General features: G+C 37.7%; 1 protein-coding gene and 1 long non-coding RNA gene across 3 annotated transcripts in view; one reads left to right on the forward strand and one right to left on the reverse strand.

Annotated features, from left to right (window-relative positions):
• LOC116467389 (uncharacterized) overlaps nt 1-17,354 on the reverse strand; it is a 46,135-nt gene extending 28,781 nt beyond the window's left edge. Inside the window, exons 1-2 of the long non-coding RNA XR_004247783.2 lie at nt 17,147-17,354; nt 11,947-12,042 (exon numbers count right to left, since the gene is read on the reverse strand). This is a non-coding gene — a long non-coding RNA (uncharacterized LOC116467389). The remainder of the gene's footprint in view (nt 1-11,946; nt 12,043-17,146) is intronic.
• Nucleotides 1-18,006, forward strand: part of CLDN10 (claudin 10) — a 137,995-nt gene that overhangs the window by 74,387 nt on the left and 45,602 nt on the right. The gene's annotated exons all lie outside the window — the stretch shown is intronic.

Here is an 18,006-nt window from a genome sequence, read left to right on the forward strand (position 1 = left end):
CACGCCTGGCTAATTTTTTGTATTTTTAGTACAGACGGGGTTTCGCCATGTTGGCCAGGCTGGTCTTGAATTCCTGACCTCAAATGATCTGCCTGCGTTGGCCTTAATTACTATTATTTTTAAGACAGAAAGATGTTACACTCAAGAACAGAATGGACTGCCTTTTGTGGCATGAATGTGAGTCTTTCCCACAGGTCCTTCCCCACTGTATGAAGTGAGGCTCTGAGTCAGGGGCCTTAACCAAGAGAAACTGTGGTCACTGAAAAGTCTTGGATTCACCTCAGAGCTCACCTTCTCTCTGTCCCATCACACAGCTAGCTACCTCTTGATTAGATGCATGGGGGAGGCGGCTGACATAGTTCCAGCTTGGTTCGCTTGATGATGGCTTGTAGAACGCGAGCCCAGAGGAAGGAGCTTGACTGGCTTGGGAACAGAGAGTTTCTTTCTAGTCCTCTGCTGACCTTCTGCCTACTTGGCTCCAAACTGACAGGCAGGTGGATCACTTGAGGTCAGCAGTTTGAGGCCAGCCTGGCCAACATGGTGAAACCCCATCTATACTAAAAATACAAAAATGAGCTGGGCGTGATGGAGCATGCCTGTAATCTCAGCTACTCAGGAGGCTGAGGCAGGAGAATTGATTGAACCTGGGAGGCAGAGGTTGCAGTGAGCTGAGATTACACCACTGCACTCCAGCCTGGGTGACAGAGCAAGACTCTGTCTCCAAGAAAAAAAGAAAAAAAAAAGATCTCCTTTATAATTTCAAAATTATATGTGCTAAAATATTTAAATAAATAATTGCTATGAATACAAATGTATACCAATGAAATAGTAGGAAGGAACTCCAGCTTCACAGTAATAGAATATTTCTCATCTGTATCGGTTGGCTGGTAGCCCAGAAGTTTGTACAGTATCATGACATTACATCCTACACCTTCAGGCAGATTAAACAGTATTATAAAATATAAGAAACAGCATTGAAGGCTGGGCGCGGTGGCTCACACTTGTAATCCCAGCACTTTGGGAGGCCGAGGCAGGCAGATCACGAGGTCAGGAGATTGAGACCACGGTGAAACCCCGTCTCTACTAAAAAAAAAAAAATACAAGAAACAGCATTGAAGTCTAACTCTTTGAGAACTTTGAAGCTCATAGCTTGAGGCAGAATGGATCCACAGAGACCGAGCAGCATATTAAGGTTTGTATTGACTGGAGGATTTGGATTCAGACTAAAAGACAACTTCAAATGAATGGCTGTGTTTTGAGAGCACATTGCTTTGTGAATGCTTTCAAGCTTTTTCTATTTTAACTTCCTCTGAAGTCCAAGAGGATAATGTTTTTACCAAAAATATTTACAAGGAAATGGGAAATTTAAATGATCCCCAAAGAAAACCAATTTTTAAAAACCCTTAAAGCCCTATTATTAGGCAAACAAAGATTACACAGAGATCCTTCTCCTGCTGCAAGTCTCAAGGACTTCTTCAGGGCAGCTGTGAAACCTGTCAGGCAGCTATGGAAAAGGCTTTGGATCTCTGTGTGTGCGCAGAAGGGCACGGAGGGGAATCTCATCTTCTCAAGATCTTCATCCTTAATATAAGCTTCTGAATTCTTTGCTCTATAAACCAAAAATTTAATCAGAATGTGTGTGGGAGGGGAGAGTGTCTCCTGCATCCAGGCATATGAGATGATCTGAAAACCATGGGCAATATTTACCCATACAGACCATTGTAATGAAGCCATTCTCTAAGTTCATAGATTCTCTCCTTCCTTCCTTCTTTCCTTCCTTCCTTCCTTCCTTCCTTCCTCCCTCTCTCCCTTTTTTCTTTCTCTCTCCCTTTTTCATTCTTTCTCTTTCCTTCCCTGTCCTCCTCCCTACCTCCCGCCCTCCCTCTCTTCCTTTCTCTTTCTCTCCCTTCCTGCCTTCCTTCCTTCTTTCCCTCTCTTTCTATTTTTTTCATTCTTAAATTTTTCTCTTTCCTAACTTCCTTCCCTCTCTCCTTTCTTCTTTCTTCCTGACTTCCGTGGCCATTTACTGAGCCCTTGCTTAGGAGCTGGCGATACAGACAAATGAGTCGGGGCAGCCATTGCCCTTGGGGAGCTCTTCCCACAGATAAACAATGGGAGTGTGTTGGGGTAGACACTCCCCGAACCTAGGGATCCGGTGGTGGGAGAAGGGTGCAATCCAGGAAGGAAAGTTGATGTTTGAATTGAATATTAAAAGCTAAACAAAATCTTAGTTCTAAAGGGAACTAAGACACTGTAGTCCCAAACGATGAAACTGGCTTGAGTCAAGGATATGGATACACTTCATATTCTTCAGAAAATTCTAAATGATGATTATATCTTGACATCATACTTTAAAACATGCAGGGAGAATTTTCTGACAAGATTCTGAAGCATAGACACTGTCTTACCAATTGAGAGACTGAGGTTGGGCACGGTGGCTCATGCCTGTAATCCCAGCACTTTGGGAGGCTGAGGCGGGTGGATCACCTGAGGTCAGGAGTTTGAGACCAGCCTGGTCAACATGGTGAAACCCTATCTACTAAAAATGCAAAAATTAGCCGGGCGTGGTGGCGTGTGCCTATAATCCCAGCTACTCAGGAGGCTAAGGCAGGAGAATCACTTGAACCCGGGAGGCAGAGGTTGCAGCGAGCTGAGATCACGCCGTTGCACTCCAGCCTGGGCAACAAGAGCAAAACTCCGCCTCAAAAAAAAAAAAAAAAAAGAGAGAGAGAGAGATTGAGCATATGTTTGATAATCAATGAACAGTCCATTTTAAAAGTTAGGGCATATTCCTGAAGCCAGCCTTTCGGGGTTCAAATTCTTTTTCTTCCATTTTATAGTGATTAAGAAGTCTGGGACAAGCAACTTAACATTTCTTGGCTTTGATTTTCTCACCTGAAAAATGGTGATAATTACATTACCTGGCACAGGGTTGTGAGGGTAGAAATGAGTGAATGCGTGTAAAGTGATTAGAAGCATGCCAAGCACATAGTTAGCATTCAATGTTTAGTCGCTATTCTTTTTTATTATCATGTCCTCACAGAGAATCTTTATAGGCAGGGCCAAGATGTTTCTCAAACAGTTTTGGGTCCACTTCAAGAAACCTAGAAAAATTGATGATCTAAGTCGCAAAGTTCTGTTATAGATCATATCCACAATTATTTACATGAGAACATTTGCAAAACCTGGATTTACCAATTGCAATCATTAAGAAAAAAAATCTATACATAAAAATGTCTAATTTTAGGCCAGGTGTGGTGGTTCATGCCTGTAATCCCAGCGCTTTGGGAGGTGGAGGAAGGTGGATTGCTTGAGGTCAGGAGTTCGAGACGAGCCTGGCCAACATGGTGAAACCCCACCTCTACTAAAAATATAAAAATTAGCTGGGCATGGTGGTGGCACATGCCTGTAATTCCAGCTATTCGGGAGGTTGAGACACAAAAATTGCTTGAACCCAGGATACGGAGGTTGCAGTGAGCCAAGATTGTACTGCTGCACTCCAGCCTGAGTGACAGAGCAAGACTGTCTCAAAAAAAAAAAAAAAAAAGAACTCTAATTTTAGAAAGTTCAACTTCCTGATGACTGCTCTAAGACAGAGTGGCTGCAACATGGACCCTAGGTAACTCAATGATGTGATCAGCGCTATAGAATATTGGCTGATGTTGGTCACAAAAGTATTTTGGTTTAGAGTGTGATCTTGTGTCATCTTTCTGACAATAATTAAATAACTGAATCAATTGTTGAGGCCTCCATGAGTACGTGACAGGCATCGGTAGAGCCACGTGACCTTGAGTAAATTGCTTAATCTCTCCGCACCTCAGTGTCCTGTAGGAGAGCTGTACTGGGGTATCAAAGAGCACAACACACATCAGGTGCTTAGTGTAGTGTCAGGCACATCATACAAGTTCATTAGAGCTTAGTGTATTAGTTAAGAATTGAATTTACTTGCAGATATAGAAAACACAGGTAACTGGCTTAAAGACCTGGGCTTTTTCTGTCACCAAACAAGAAGTGTGAAGGTTGGTGACCCTGAGCTGGTCCAGAGACCTAAACAAGCAGATGGATGCAAGGTCTCTGTGACTCTCCGGGCCTTTCTCTCATGTGTGGTCACAAAAGGGCTGCTGCCGCCATTGCATCCATGCTTCCTGCTTTAGGCAGGAACATACAAATCTGAGGTCTGTTCGTTTTAAAAGAAAATTGGAGAGAATTGATATGGAAGTGTTTGCTACAGTTAGCTAGAAGTTATATAGCAGTTGATCAACCTAGATCTTCATAATAGCCCTGGAGGTAGGAATGGGAGGTATTATTTCTATTTTACAGATGTGGAAACTGAGGCCAGATTGGTGAAGAAATTTTCACAATGCCATACAAGTAGTCAGTAAGTGGCAGACACAAATTTCTAACTCAGTCCTTGTTCAAGCTGTTAGTTCCTAACTCTTAGTGCACCAAGCTGCCACAGGGGCAAGTCTTTGCTGCAGGCCCAAGGATGAGTTTTAAGACAACAAATAAAAGCGTTAATGGAAGTCAATATCATTAAATCTAAATTTAAATTATGTGCTCTAACATACTAGGAGCATCTCTGGATCTAGGTAAAGAGGAAAGGGAGAGGAAAGCTTAACAACATAAGAAGTAAATGAGATTCAGACATGAAAATCATCCATGGAAATCATCTGTGAAAATCAGATATGAAAGTGTATGAAAATCTAAAGTGCAAAGAAAGAGTTGCTCGTACAATCACAACTTTCTGTTTTTCTTTACAATGTTTGGGGAATATAGTGTGTGTGTGTGTGCGCGTGTGCACACGTGCATGTGTGTGTGTTTGTTCAGATGAACATGTGTATGCATGTGCTCTAGTGAGTGCATTCACACACATGATAATAGACCCCACCATATTAACCCTAACTCCAAACCTAATCAAAACTAATACCAGATTAATCTTTCTAGGTTATTAATAAAGGCTCTCAGTCTACGTAGATTGATTTTATGCAAAATTTCTGTATTAAAATAGGTTTCTTTTTCATGTACATATACATTTGATATGATTTAAGACATTCTGCGTAGAGATCTCAAATATTTATTTTAAAATTTATTTCTAGTTATTCACTATTTTTACATGGGAAAAAGTTCCCGTTTATTTATTTATTTAGAGACAGAGTTTCACTCTTGTTGCCCAGGCTGGAGTGCAATGGCACAATCTTGGCTCACTGCAACCTCTGCCTCCTGGGTTCAAGCAATCCCCCTGCCTCGGCCTCCCAAGTAGCTGGGATTACAGGTGCCAGCTTCCATGCCCTGCTAATTTTGTATTTTTAGGAGAGATGTGATTTCACCATGTTGGTCAGGCTGGTCTCAAACTCCTGACCTCCGGTGATCCACCTGCCTCGGCCTCCCAAAGTGCTGGGATTACAGGCATGAGCTACAGCGCCCAGCCAAGTCCGTGTTTTAAATTGTTTGGATGCGGCCGGGCGTGGTGGCTCACACCTGTAATCCCAGCACATTGAAAGGCCGAGGCAGGCAGATCATGAGGTCAGGAGACGGAGACCATCCTCGCCAACATAGTGAACCCCGTCTCTACTAAAACTACAAAAATTAGCTAGCTGTAGTGGCACGCGCCTGTAGTCCCAGCTACTTAGGAGGCTGAGGCAGGAGAATCGCGGAGATTGCAGTGAGCAGAGATCACACCAATGCACTCCAGCCTGGGTGACACAGCGAGACACCATCTAAAAAAAAAAAAAAAAAAAATTGTTGGATGCATATACATAGAAATTCAATTAATTTTTATATGTTGACTTTTGATTTAGCAAACTTGCTAAACTCTCATATTAATACTAATAATTTATCTGTAGATTCTGTTGGATTTTCTATACATACAATCATATATAATTTGTGAGTGAGTGACAATAATTTCATTTCTTCCTTCCCAGTTCTTACACCATTTGTTTCTTTTTCTTGCCTACAACACTGGCTAGGCCACAGTACAATTTGAAAAGAAGTGACAATAGTAGGCATCCTTGTTTTGTTCCTGATTTCAAAAGAAAAACTTTCAACCTTTTGTCAATAAGTATAAGGTTTGCTTTGGGGATGTGTAGATAGATCAGATTCATAGAGTTCCTCTCTATTCCTTTTTTGATAAGATTTTTATAAATCATGAGTGGGAGTCCAATTTTATTCAATGATTTTTTGACATCTATTGGGATGGTCATATTATTTCTCTCTTTTAATCTGTTACTGTAATGAATTACATGGGTTGATTTTCTAATATTAAACCAAACTTTGCAATTTCAAATAAAACCAGACTGATAATTATGTTATCCTTTTTATATATTACTGGAATAAGTTTGCTAACACTTCGTTTATAATTTTGCATCTATATTCATGAATGACAATTACATACTCTGTAATTTTCCTTTCTTTTATAATGTGTTTATTAGGATTTTGTATCAAAATATACCAGCTTCATATTCTCAGGAAGAATTTGTATAAGATTGATGTTATTTCTTCTTTAAATATTTGGTAGTTCTTACCAGTAAACCCATCTGGACCTACAGGATTTATTTTTTTGTTTTTTGTTTTTAATGGAAAAGATTTAAATTGCCTCTCTCAGTTATGAATTGTTATAGGACTATTTCATTTTTCTATTTCTTCTTGTGTTCATTTTGGTATATTGTAATTTGGAGAAGAAATTTGTCCATTTTATTCTAAATTTTTGTATTTATTGGCCTTAAGTAATTCATGAATCTTGTTTCTTTCTTTAATGACTGCAGGATCTATACTGATGCCTCCTTTTTCTTTCATGATACCATTTGTTTGTGCTGCTTCTTTTCTTTTTCTTTTTTCACTCAGTCTCACCAGAAGTTTATCAGTCTAATGTCTTCAAAGAAACAACTGTTAGCTTTCTTGATGTTCTCTGTTTCCTGTTTCATGAAGGCTTGCTTTACTATTTCTTTGGTTTTAATTTGCTATTCTTTTTCTGTTTATTTGAGATCATGCTTGGGTGATGAATTCTCATTCTTCTTTTTTAAAATATACATTTTATGGTTATAACTTTCCTCTAAATACTGCTTCACTTGCATTCCACAAGTTTTAATATCTTGTATTTTTATAATCATTCAGTATAAAATTTCTTCTAAATTTTATAATTTCTTTTTTGACAACTGATTTTTATAACTATTTTCAAATATGTAGGATTTTCTATTACATTTTTCTTATACATTTCTAGCTTGATTTTATTGCAGTTAGAAAACATACTCTGATTCCAACTCATTGAAATTTATTGAGATTTGTTTGTGACTTAGCTTACAAAGTAAATGTTCCATGGATGCTTAATTCAAAATGTGATTCTTGGGTGATGTATAGCCATCCGGAAGGTAAAGTTTGCTGGTAGTGTTTCTCGAGCCTTATATATCTTTACTGATTTTTTAGATTGTACACTAAAACCCCCCATTATGGTTGTAGATTTATCTATCTCCTGTAGTACTTATGCCAATTTCACCTTATTTTTTGAGGCGATTTTTTTAAGTTATACTAATTTAGAATTTTTATATATTACTAATGAATCGGGTTTTTTTACATCATTAAAAGTGACTCTCTTTAACTGTGTGATGATGTTTTTTGCCCTAAGTAGTTTGTCTAATATTAATAGACATCAGTTTTATTTTAGGTAGCATTCACATTATATATCTTTTTCATTTTTTATCTATCAACTTTTCTGTATCTTCATGTTTTTGTTTTGTCTCTTGGGTTTTGTCTTTTATTTTTTATTCAGCCTGAAAATCTTTGGCTTTAGTTCTTTGCCCTTAGGAACATTTAGTTCATTTACATCTATATTTATGATAATAATTTTGTATTTAAGTTTACTATGTTTTCACCCTCTTTTTGTCCCATACATTTTATACTCCTTTTCCACTCCTTTCTTTCCTTCTTTTGTATTAATTTGCTTATTATTCTATCTTTTTTTGTTAATTTATAATTTATACTCTTATACTAGTCTCTTAGTTGTTCCCCTAGAGTACAACTGACTTATCAATTCTAATGCTGTATGGTACTATCACTCTCACTCTGAACCAAAATAAAATCTCAGAACACTTTAATTTCATTTACTCTCAGCTTGACCTATATGCAATTCTTGTAAATTTTAATTCTATATGTATTTTAAACCACATAAGGAATTGTTACTGTTGTTTAATGTTATCATCATCCGTTTAAGTTTACTCACACATTTGCTATTTTCATTGTCCTTCCTGCATCTTCAGTTTTACTTGTGGGATTATTTTCTTTTACCTGAAAAGATCAGGTAAATATTTGCTATTTATTTCCTTTGACGTGGATCTACTGATAGCCAATTATCTCAATGTTCATTTGTCCGCAAATATTTTTTATTTTATATACATTCTTCTTTTTTAGAGATAGGGTCTCACTACGTGGCCCAGACTGTTTTCAGACTCATGGCCTTAAGTGATTCTCCTGCCTCAGCCTCCTGACTAGCTGAGATTACAGAAGCAAGCCACCAATGCCCGGCTTATTTACATTTTTGAAAGATATGTTACTGCATGATTTCTCGACTTTGGCACGCTTTATATTTTTGGCCAGATTTATTTAGCCCAACTGTTGTTGGGGCTGTCTTGTGCATTGTAGGACATTTAGCAGTTTCCTTGACCTCTACACATGAGATGACAGTATCACTTCCCTTCTCAGTTGTGTCAACTAACAATATCTCCTGGGGAGCAAAATTACCTTGGTTGGGAACAACTGGTCTACTGAATATAGAATTCTAATTTCATTTAACATATTTAAGATATAATTTCATTGTCCTCTGGCTTTCACTATTACCATTGAAAAGTCAGCTATATGTCCAACGTTTGGTCTTAGGTACTCTGACTGGCTTTATTTTTTTGAGACAGAGTCTCGCTCTGCTTTGAATGACTTTTAACATTTTTATCTTTGATTTTGGTGTTCTGTTTTGTCACAATGATGGCTATAGTTGTGAATTTTTCTTTATTTGGTTTGGAATTTGTTGGGCTTCTTGAGTCTGTGAATGAGGCCTTTCATACGTTTTGAAAAGCACCCATTAACTCTGTTTTTCTATTTAATTATTTTGAGATATACGTTACATAAAATTTACCACTTTAAAGTGTATTAGTCAGTGGCTTTTAGTATATTACTATGTTGTGAAACCAACATCATGGAATTGTGTAATATGTGGTCTTTGTGTCCAGGTTCTTTCAACTAATATAATGCTTTCAAAACTCACTCACGTTGTAGCATGTAATTTCATTCCCTTTTCGGTTAAATGATATTCCATTGTACGGAAATACCACATTTTGTTTATCCATTCATCAGTTTATAGAAATTTAGGTTATTTGCACCTTTGGGCTATTGTGAATAATACTGCTAAGAACATTCATGTACAAGTTTTTGTGTGAACATACATTTTCAATTACCTTGGATATATACCAATAAGATAATAATTGCTGAGTCATATAGTAATTCTAGGTTTAACTTTTTGAGAACCTGCCAGACTCTTTTCCTCAGCAGCTGCATCATTTTACATTTTCACCAGCAATGTATGAGGGTTCTAATTTCTCCAGGCTCTCACCAACATCTGTTATTTTGTACTCTTTTATTTTTTATTTATTTATTTTTTTTTTTTGAGACAGAGTTTCACTCTTGTTGCCCAGGCTGGAGTGCAATGGTGAGATCTCGGCTCAATGCAACCTCCACCTCCCAGGTTCAAGCAATTCTCCTGACTCAGCCTCCTGAATAGCTGGGATTACGGGCATGGGCCACAATGCCCTGCTAATTTTGTATTTTTAGTAGAGACGGGGTTTCTCCATGTTGGTCAGGCTAGTCTCGAACTCCCGACCTCAGGTGATTGCCCGCCTCGGCCTCCCAAAGTGCTGGGATTACAGGCATGAGCCACCACTCCTGGCCTATTTGTACTCTTTTAAATTAAAGCCATCTTAGTGTGTTTGAAATGGTGACTCATTATTATTTTGATTTGTATTTTCCTAATGACTAATAATGTTGAACAGCTTTTCATATGTTTATTGGCTATTTATGTATCTTCTTTGGAGAAATGTCTATTCAAGTCCTTTGTCCATTACTAAATTGGGTTATTTGGTTTTTTATTATTGAGTTGTAAGAGTTCTTGATATATTCTGGACACTAGATCCTTATCATATTTGCAAATATCTTTTTCCCATTCTGTGGGTTGTCTACTAACCCCAGTGAACCAATATTGCATCATTGCACTCCAGCCTGGGCAACAAGAGTGAAATTCCATCTCAAATAAATAAATACATAAAAATGGCGAGAAGGAAAGGAGAGCTGTCTTTGCATTTAGTGTAAAATTTTTAGTTAATCACACTGTTTTAATAATGAAACTCCCTTCTTCATTTGGAACAGGTGTCCCCTAGTTCAACAACCAAAATTTCATCCACCCCAGAGAGTATACTTCCAGCTTTCTGTTCAGGTGAGGAGGGAGGATTTGCCCCCATTGACCAGAGCTGAGTAGGAAATATGAGTGTCAAACTTCTTCTAATTGGACTTTCAACAAATCCTCCTGTTTTAGATCCATTTTGCCACCTTCTTCCAAAGCTTCCAGGGGCCTGCTAATTGTGGCAGTTCTGCAATATAACTTGGGTTGTTTCTTGGTTTTCCTTATTGCCAATTTAGGATCAAACCTCTCAATTCTGTTAGGTAGCTTACATAAAAGAAATGTTCTTGTTTGCTTCCTCTTTATTCTTGATGACTTTCAGCAATAATTTTTAAGAAATCCATTTACTGTCTTTTTAATAAAATTTCATGAGGAAACAAATACAAATGTGTGTGTCTCCCATCCTTAACCAGAAGTCCATCTTTTTCTCTCTTTAAAATTCTGATATAGAAAAAACAAAAATAAGCCAGGCACGGTGGCTCACGTCTGTAATCCCAGCACTTTGGGAGACTGAGGTGGGTGGATTACCTGAGGTCAGGAGTTCAAGACCAGCCTGGGAAACATAGTGAAACCTCATGTCTACAAAAAAAAAAAAAAATACAAAAATTAGCTGGGCATTATGGTGGGTGCCTCTAATCCCAGCTACTCAGGAGGCTGAGGCAGGAGAATCACTTGAACCCCAGAGCCGGAGGTTGCAGTGAGCTGAGATTGTACCATTGCACTCCAGCCTAAGCAACAGAGCGAGACTCAGTCTCGAAAACAACAACAACAACAATAAATAAATAAACAAAATTTTAAAAAGTCTGTGGCCAGTGTATATCATCTTATGGTGAAATATTATTCTATGCATCCAAAGGCAGAGTGTGTCAGCTATAGCCGTTCATTCCAGCAAGAGTGTGACATTTGTAGGGAAAAGTTTTTTGCTATTCGACTGCTATCATTGAATTGGATGTATGCTGAACCATTGACCTCTAAGATTGGTGGCAACCTGGAGATTTCCTGATTCTAGGATCTGTGCTGTGATCTGACACATGTTTTCTGGCTACATCAAGTAGTTGTTTCTAGGCTTTGTTCAAATCTTTTTCCTTTCCTTGTGGGACTGGCTGTATCTGTCTCTATAATGCCACCATATGCAAGTTGATATGGTTTGGCTGTGTCCTCACCCAATTCTCATCTTGAATTGTAGCTCCCATAATGCCCACGTGTTGTGGGAGGGACACGGTGGGAGATAATTGAATCATAGGAGTGGCTTCCCCCGTAATGTTCTTGTGGTAGTGAATAAGTCTGATGAGATTTGATGGTTTTATAAGGGGTTTCCCCTTTCACTTGGTCCTCATTCTCTCTTGCCTGCCTCCATGTATGATGTGGCTTTTGCCTTCCACCGTGAATGTGAGGCTTCCCCAGCCATGTGGAACTGAGAATCCATTAAACCTCTTTTTCTTTATAAATTACCCAGTCTCGAGTATGTCTTTATCAGCAGTGTGAAAATGGACTAATATATAAGTGAATCATACATTTTGGTGTCAAATATTTCTTGCTTTTCCCATATAGTACAGCAAAGAAGGATATTAGCTAGAGGAAGCAAAGAACTGGATGGATGATCCAACCATCTGCCAAAAGATAAATTCAAATAAGGTATCAGTAACAGGTAAGATCAAACAGAAATAAACAAGATGATTCCTTCTCCTGAAAGACTGATAGCCATATTGAGTAAAGCTAAGGAAAGGGAGAATGTCATGTGTGGAGCTTGTGGCAGCAGAAACAAGTACAGACACTATGGCAAAGCCACTGAAGGAGATCTGACTGCATTAATGAGTCATTTTATTAAATGGGTAGTTGGCAAGAAAAAAAGTTTATTCAATAAGTTGGCAACACCAAGTTAAAGAGAGAAGTTAAGCAGATCATTAAGACACCACAGTCACTAATATTTAGAGCTTGAACATAGTATGAATCGGTTGTCTACAGAGAGTTAGAAAAGGTGCCAAGACATATAACTGAGTGATGGCCAATCAAGGGTGTTTTGTTTCTTTCTGAAACAAAGCTGGGAACGATGTTTTTGTTGTTGTTGTTGTTGTTGTTGTTTTTAATGTAGAACTGGTGGGGTCAGTAAGATATTGCTGCCCACATCTAGTATTTTTTTTTAATTTTTGTCTTAATATCATATGGAGTCATGCTGTTACCTATAAATTTACCTATAATTTCTAAATTTAAAAGGAATCCTCAAAATAATCAGAAGAAAATTCAACAGATACTATTGAGATCTCATTTTGCTCTGTTGATCAATTTATTTCTTCAATCAGTAAGTTAGTGGTGCTTTCTTTTCCTTTGATTGGCAGTGTTTCATCAGATCTTCTGGAATACTTCTACTTAGGAGTAAGATTTCTAACTAATTAAAGTGAATAAACATGTTTCTTTCAAAAGAATGTACTGTGTTACATAGAAAACAGGGCTTGAAAGGAATTGTTAAGCACCATTCGCCTTATTAATATGTTTTTTTTTTTTTGGTGCTGTCAAGGGCATTGGGAACTTCAGTCCTTTGCAGTAGAATTCTTAGCTTCTAGGTGAGCATGCCTCTAGGCTGGAATAATTTAGTCACCTGGCTTTCCTGTAACTCTTATTATTTTTGGCTTCATGAGGTAGTATTCATGCAGAAGTGGTCCTTTTCCATTCCCCAAAAATCTTCTGTAGGACACTGATAATCTCTCTTCTTTCCCTACTTGTCTACATGAAGTGTGCAAAAATCTCTGGTCATATCCAGATTTTTATACAAATAAGTAGGTTACAGTTAATATTCCAATTTTGCTTTTTTTCCCAAATAATTTGGGGTTTAAGATTGTTATTTCTTGGGTTATCAGGAGATAGCTCTCCCTTGAAACTAGCTTATTACATGTGAACAGTTGGTACTGCTTTTTAATGATTCTGGTGAGGAAAACATTGTAAATTATCCTAGAGTCAAATGTGATATAATTATTATAGGTCACTTTCACTATTTAAAACATTGAGTTGATTATATTTAAATCAAAAAAGATATTAAAGGTGAATAAATTTCACATATTAAAACCTCAAACCACATGCATATAATGCTTTTTAGTGCCCACAAACACCAGCCAGAAAGTGTGTGATTAGGTTCACATTTTCAAGCACCTTTATTTGTTTCCTCTTAATTCACCTAATCACTTTGACAGGGAAGAAATGGGGAGGAGGGGCGGCTTCAAAAAATTTCCACAGTGGACCATGAGTTCTTTAAATCCATCTCACAGAATCCATTTCCCATGCACTGAAAGCCCTGTGACATTTCCAGAACTGCTGTTTACTTTGGGATGTGAGAGATGTTAAAATTCTTTGTGTTTAAACCACAACATTTATGAGTGGCATGAGACAAAGACTCATGGCAGGTTGTAAGTTGTTGGGCAATCCCTACCGGAAGGAAACAGGCTATTGAATTACTGGACTCAGGAGCAGGCAAATCCATCTGGGTTGGCAAGCCCAGGAAAGGCTGCCAAGAAGGACTTAGAACCACTCTTCACCCTTTCCTGCCTGAGTATACTCATCCAAAGGACCCTGTGTGTCTATCTTCATTAGGGCAAAGAGATCAAATCCCAAATTTCATAAAGGAGAATGTTAATGCTATGGTTACAAGCTTTTACACAAAGAAAAATACCTGCTACATAGACATTCAAGGAAAACATCTTGTGTTTATCAACTACCTTGTGCTTATATTTTTTATTGTTTTATCCATGTTTTCCTAAAGTATGGCCCTGAAATTCACTGATCTTTACAATGCCTTATTATAATAGGAACAGTCTAAGAATTATTTTCTTTCTTTACAAATAAAAAATGAAAGATGAAATTCACTTACCTAAGTTCATATACTAAGTTCCTTCCTAGAAACACCTCTAGCCCTTCAGCCATGTTAGACTCCAATGAGAAGAAACTGATCATCTTTCTTTTTTTTTTTTTTTTTGAGACGGAGTCTCACTCTGTCACCCAGACTGGAGTGCAGCGGCACAATCTTGGCTCACTCAGCCTCCTAGGTTCAAGCGATTCTCCTGCCTCAGTCTCCCAAGTAGCTGGGACTACAGGCGTGTGCCACCACACCTGGCTTATTTTTTGTATTTTTAGTAAAGACGGGGTTTCACCATGTTAGCCAGGATGGTCTCGATCTCCTGACCTCATGATCTGCCCACCTCAGCCTCCCAAAGTGCTGGGATTACCAGGCGTGAGCCACCACACCTGGCTGATCATCTTTCTTAAATAACAAAATATGGTAGACTTTAAATTAGGACATAATGGCAGTAACATAATTTTTTATTTTGCATTTTCAAGGCCAACATAATTTTTGAGTAAGGATTCCAATGCATTTGATTAGCAATATGAAAGTTATATCCCTGAAAGGGAAACAAATTGATTCATATTTTAAAGAAGTCATGGGGCATCCATTTTTCTAGTAGGCGGTCAAAAGTCATTATCCTCATTATTAAATTCTTATCCAGATTACAGGATGTAAAATTTAAATTAAAAGAAGGAAACTTTTGGATGTTGATGGCTCAGTATTTCCTTTTTTTTGAGACGGGGTCTCACTCTGTCACCCAGGCTGGAGTGCAGTGGCACGATCTTGGCTCACTGCAACCTCCACCTCCCGGGTTCAAGCGATTCTCCTACCTCTCCTCTCAAGTAACTGAGACTACAGGCATCCACCACCACGCCTGGCTGATTTTTTGTTTTGTTTTGTATTTTTAGTAGAGACGGGGTTTCACTATGTTGGCCAGGCTGCTCTCGAACTCCTGACCTCCACCCATCTCAGCCTCCCAAAGTGCTGGGATTACAGGCATGAGCCACCTCTCCTGGCTAGTATTTACATTTTTAAAAAGATAGAGGAATAGATCTGCGCTTACACATGTGTTTGATTTTCCACAAAGGCACCAAAACAGTCCAACAGGAATTTAAACAAATGGTGCCAAAGTAACCAGAGAGCCATATGGAAAAATGAATCTAACCCCTGATTCATACCAAACAAACAATAATTAGAGATGGCTCACAAGCCACATAAAAAACAGCTAAAATCAAAGGGTTTTAAATGAAAATATAGGAGAATATCATCATGACTTGGGGGTAGGCAAAGGTTTCATAAGATAGGTCATAAAAAAGCAATAACCATAAGAGAAAAAAATTTGTATATATTAGACATCATCAACATTTAAAACTTCTGCTCATCAAAAGATGCCTTTGAGAAAATAGGCAAACCACACACTGAGAGAACACATTCACTAAGAATATATCTGATAACAGCCTGGTATAGAAACAGCTCCTACAAAAACAAAGAAACAACTCAATAGAAAAGGAGCAAAAAATGTGGACAGGCACTTCACAAAAGAAGGTATTTGAATGGGCGTAAGCACATGAAAAAGTGCTCAGCATCATGAAGTTATCAGGGAAATAAAAATTAAAATCACAGTAAGATATCATTGAATACCTATAAGAATGGCTAAAACAAGAGACTGATAACATCAAACGTTGGCGAGAATGTAGTGTACCTGAAAGTTTCACACATGGTTAGTGGGAATATAAAATAGTACACTTTGAAAAATGGTCAGGTAATTTCTTATAAAACTAAACATACACTTACCTTCCCACCCAGTAATTCTGATCCTAGATATTTACCCATGATAACATGTTCACAAAAAAACTTGTACAAGAATGTTCATAGCAGCTTTATTTGCCCAAAACTGGGAATAGCTCACATGTTAATCTGCAGAAAAATGGATAAACAAACTGTGATATCTTCAGATACTGGAACTCGACTCAGAAAAAAAAAAAGAAAAGAAAAAAGAAGACATGAACTGCTTATATGTGCAACAACATAGATGAGTCTTAAAATATACTGAATGAAAGAAGCCTTATACAAAAGAGTACATGCTGTTTGAGTCTATCTAGATAAAGTTCTAGAATACATAAAACTAGTCTACTGTGGAAAACATAAGAAAAACAAGGGGAGTGGGATCGACTGGGAAGGAGTATGAGAGAACTTTCTAGAAAGATAGTGTTTGTTTCATTTACACAGATGTATGCATTTGTCAAAAGTCAGTGAATGTACACTTAAGATTTATACATTTCATTGTATGTAATTTTTACATCAAAAGAAAAATTAAATATTAATATCTAGCTAGTGATATGCTTGCTGAAGGATTTAGGAGAAATTGTACTGAGGCCTGCAATTTATTTTAAAATATTCCAAAAAAAAAAAAGATGGATAGAGGGAGGGAGAGGGGGAAGGAGAGAGACAGAGCGAGAGAGCAAAGCAAATAAAATGTTTATGGTAGAATGTAGGTGTTGGGTATGATATACAGGGTGTTTATTGTAAAATTCAACATTGCTATATATTTTATAAAGTTTTATGAGAAAATGTTTGGGAAAACAAAAGTAGATTTTTAGAAGAAAGAACCAGTTTTCAATAATCTTTAGATATAACACTCCCCTAATACATTTCACAGAATTGTTTTCCAATGGGACTATTTGATAATAAATAACTAATTTGTTCAATCCGTTAAAAAATAAATCACGCTGGTATCTTGAGTCTCTTCTAGTAATTGTACAGGTATAAGAAGGTGGAGGGGAAAGCCTGTAGGTCAAATAAATTAGGAAGTATTTATTGAGCTTTTACTATCTACTTACCCGGTGGGATACAGAGACATCCAATACTTAGTTAGATTTTACCTGCAGGGGCCACACTCTCACTGGGCAGCCATGAAGAATGAAGCAAAGGTCAGGCCTGCGGGCAATGCAGGGTAAGGATAAGGACCCACATGCTCAGCAGTACCTTCAAGGCCCCAACCCTGCTTCTCCCCTCCACTCTGATCTTCTCTCTTTCTCCCACCACAGGTCCCTCTACCCAGACTTCTGGCTCTGTCTGCCAGGCTCTCCTCCCCGGCACCAGGCTTGAGTATTCCACCTTACTCACCAAGCCTCAGCCCCCGCCCATTTCCTCAGGGACGTGCTCCCTGACCCAGAGCAGATATCAAGTTCTTTGTTATACAGTTTTAGAGTACAGTAGTCCTTTATTAGAGAGCATTTGACTCAGTTTATAATTACATGGTCACTGAGGGATCGTTTGGGTAATGTGTGTCTCCCCTACTAGATTTTCAGCTCCATGAGAAAAAGAACTGTATTTCCTTTTTAATTCTCATTATGTCCCCAGCAATTTAGCAGCATCTGCTATGTAGAAGGTTACATATGAAAACACACAGAAAGCATTGGGTGTCTTTTTTTTTCCTTTAAATAGGAAAGAAAAAGAAGAAGAAAACATGGTTATAACCATATGAAGCTACTGCCAGGACAATATGTTAATAAAATAAATTTAAGAAAAGATTTGTTAAAACCAAAAGAGGAAAGATATTTGTAGAATTATAAAATCTTACGTGGGAAGGGATATTGTGGGTCATCTGGTCCACCTAAGCTTAACTATACTCCTGTCAAATTTATGAATATCTTTAGTAAATATCTTTAGTTATTTTACATTTTTAAAAATAACTTTTTATATCAAACTGTTAAAAACTTGAAAAACCAAATCAATTCTC

Source organism: Hylobates moloch, unplaced genomic scaffold, assembly GCF_009828535.3.
Source record: "Hylobates moloch isolate HMO894 unplaced genomic scaffold, HMol_V3 SCAFFOLD_4, whole genome shotgun sequence".
Lineage (NCBI taxonomy): Eukaryota > Metazoa > Chordata > Mammalia > Primates > Hylobatidae > Hylobates > Hylobates moloch.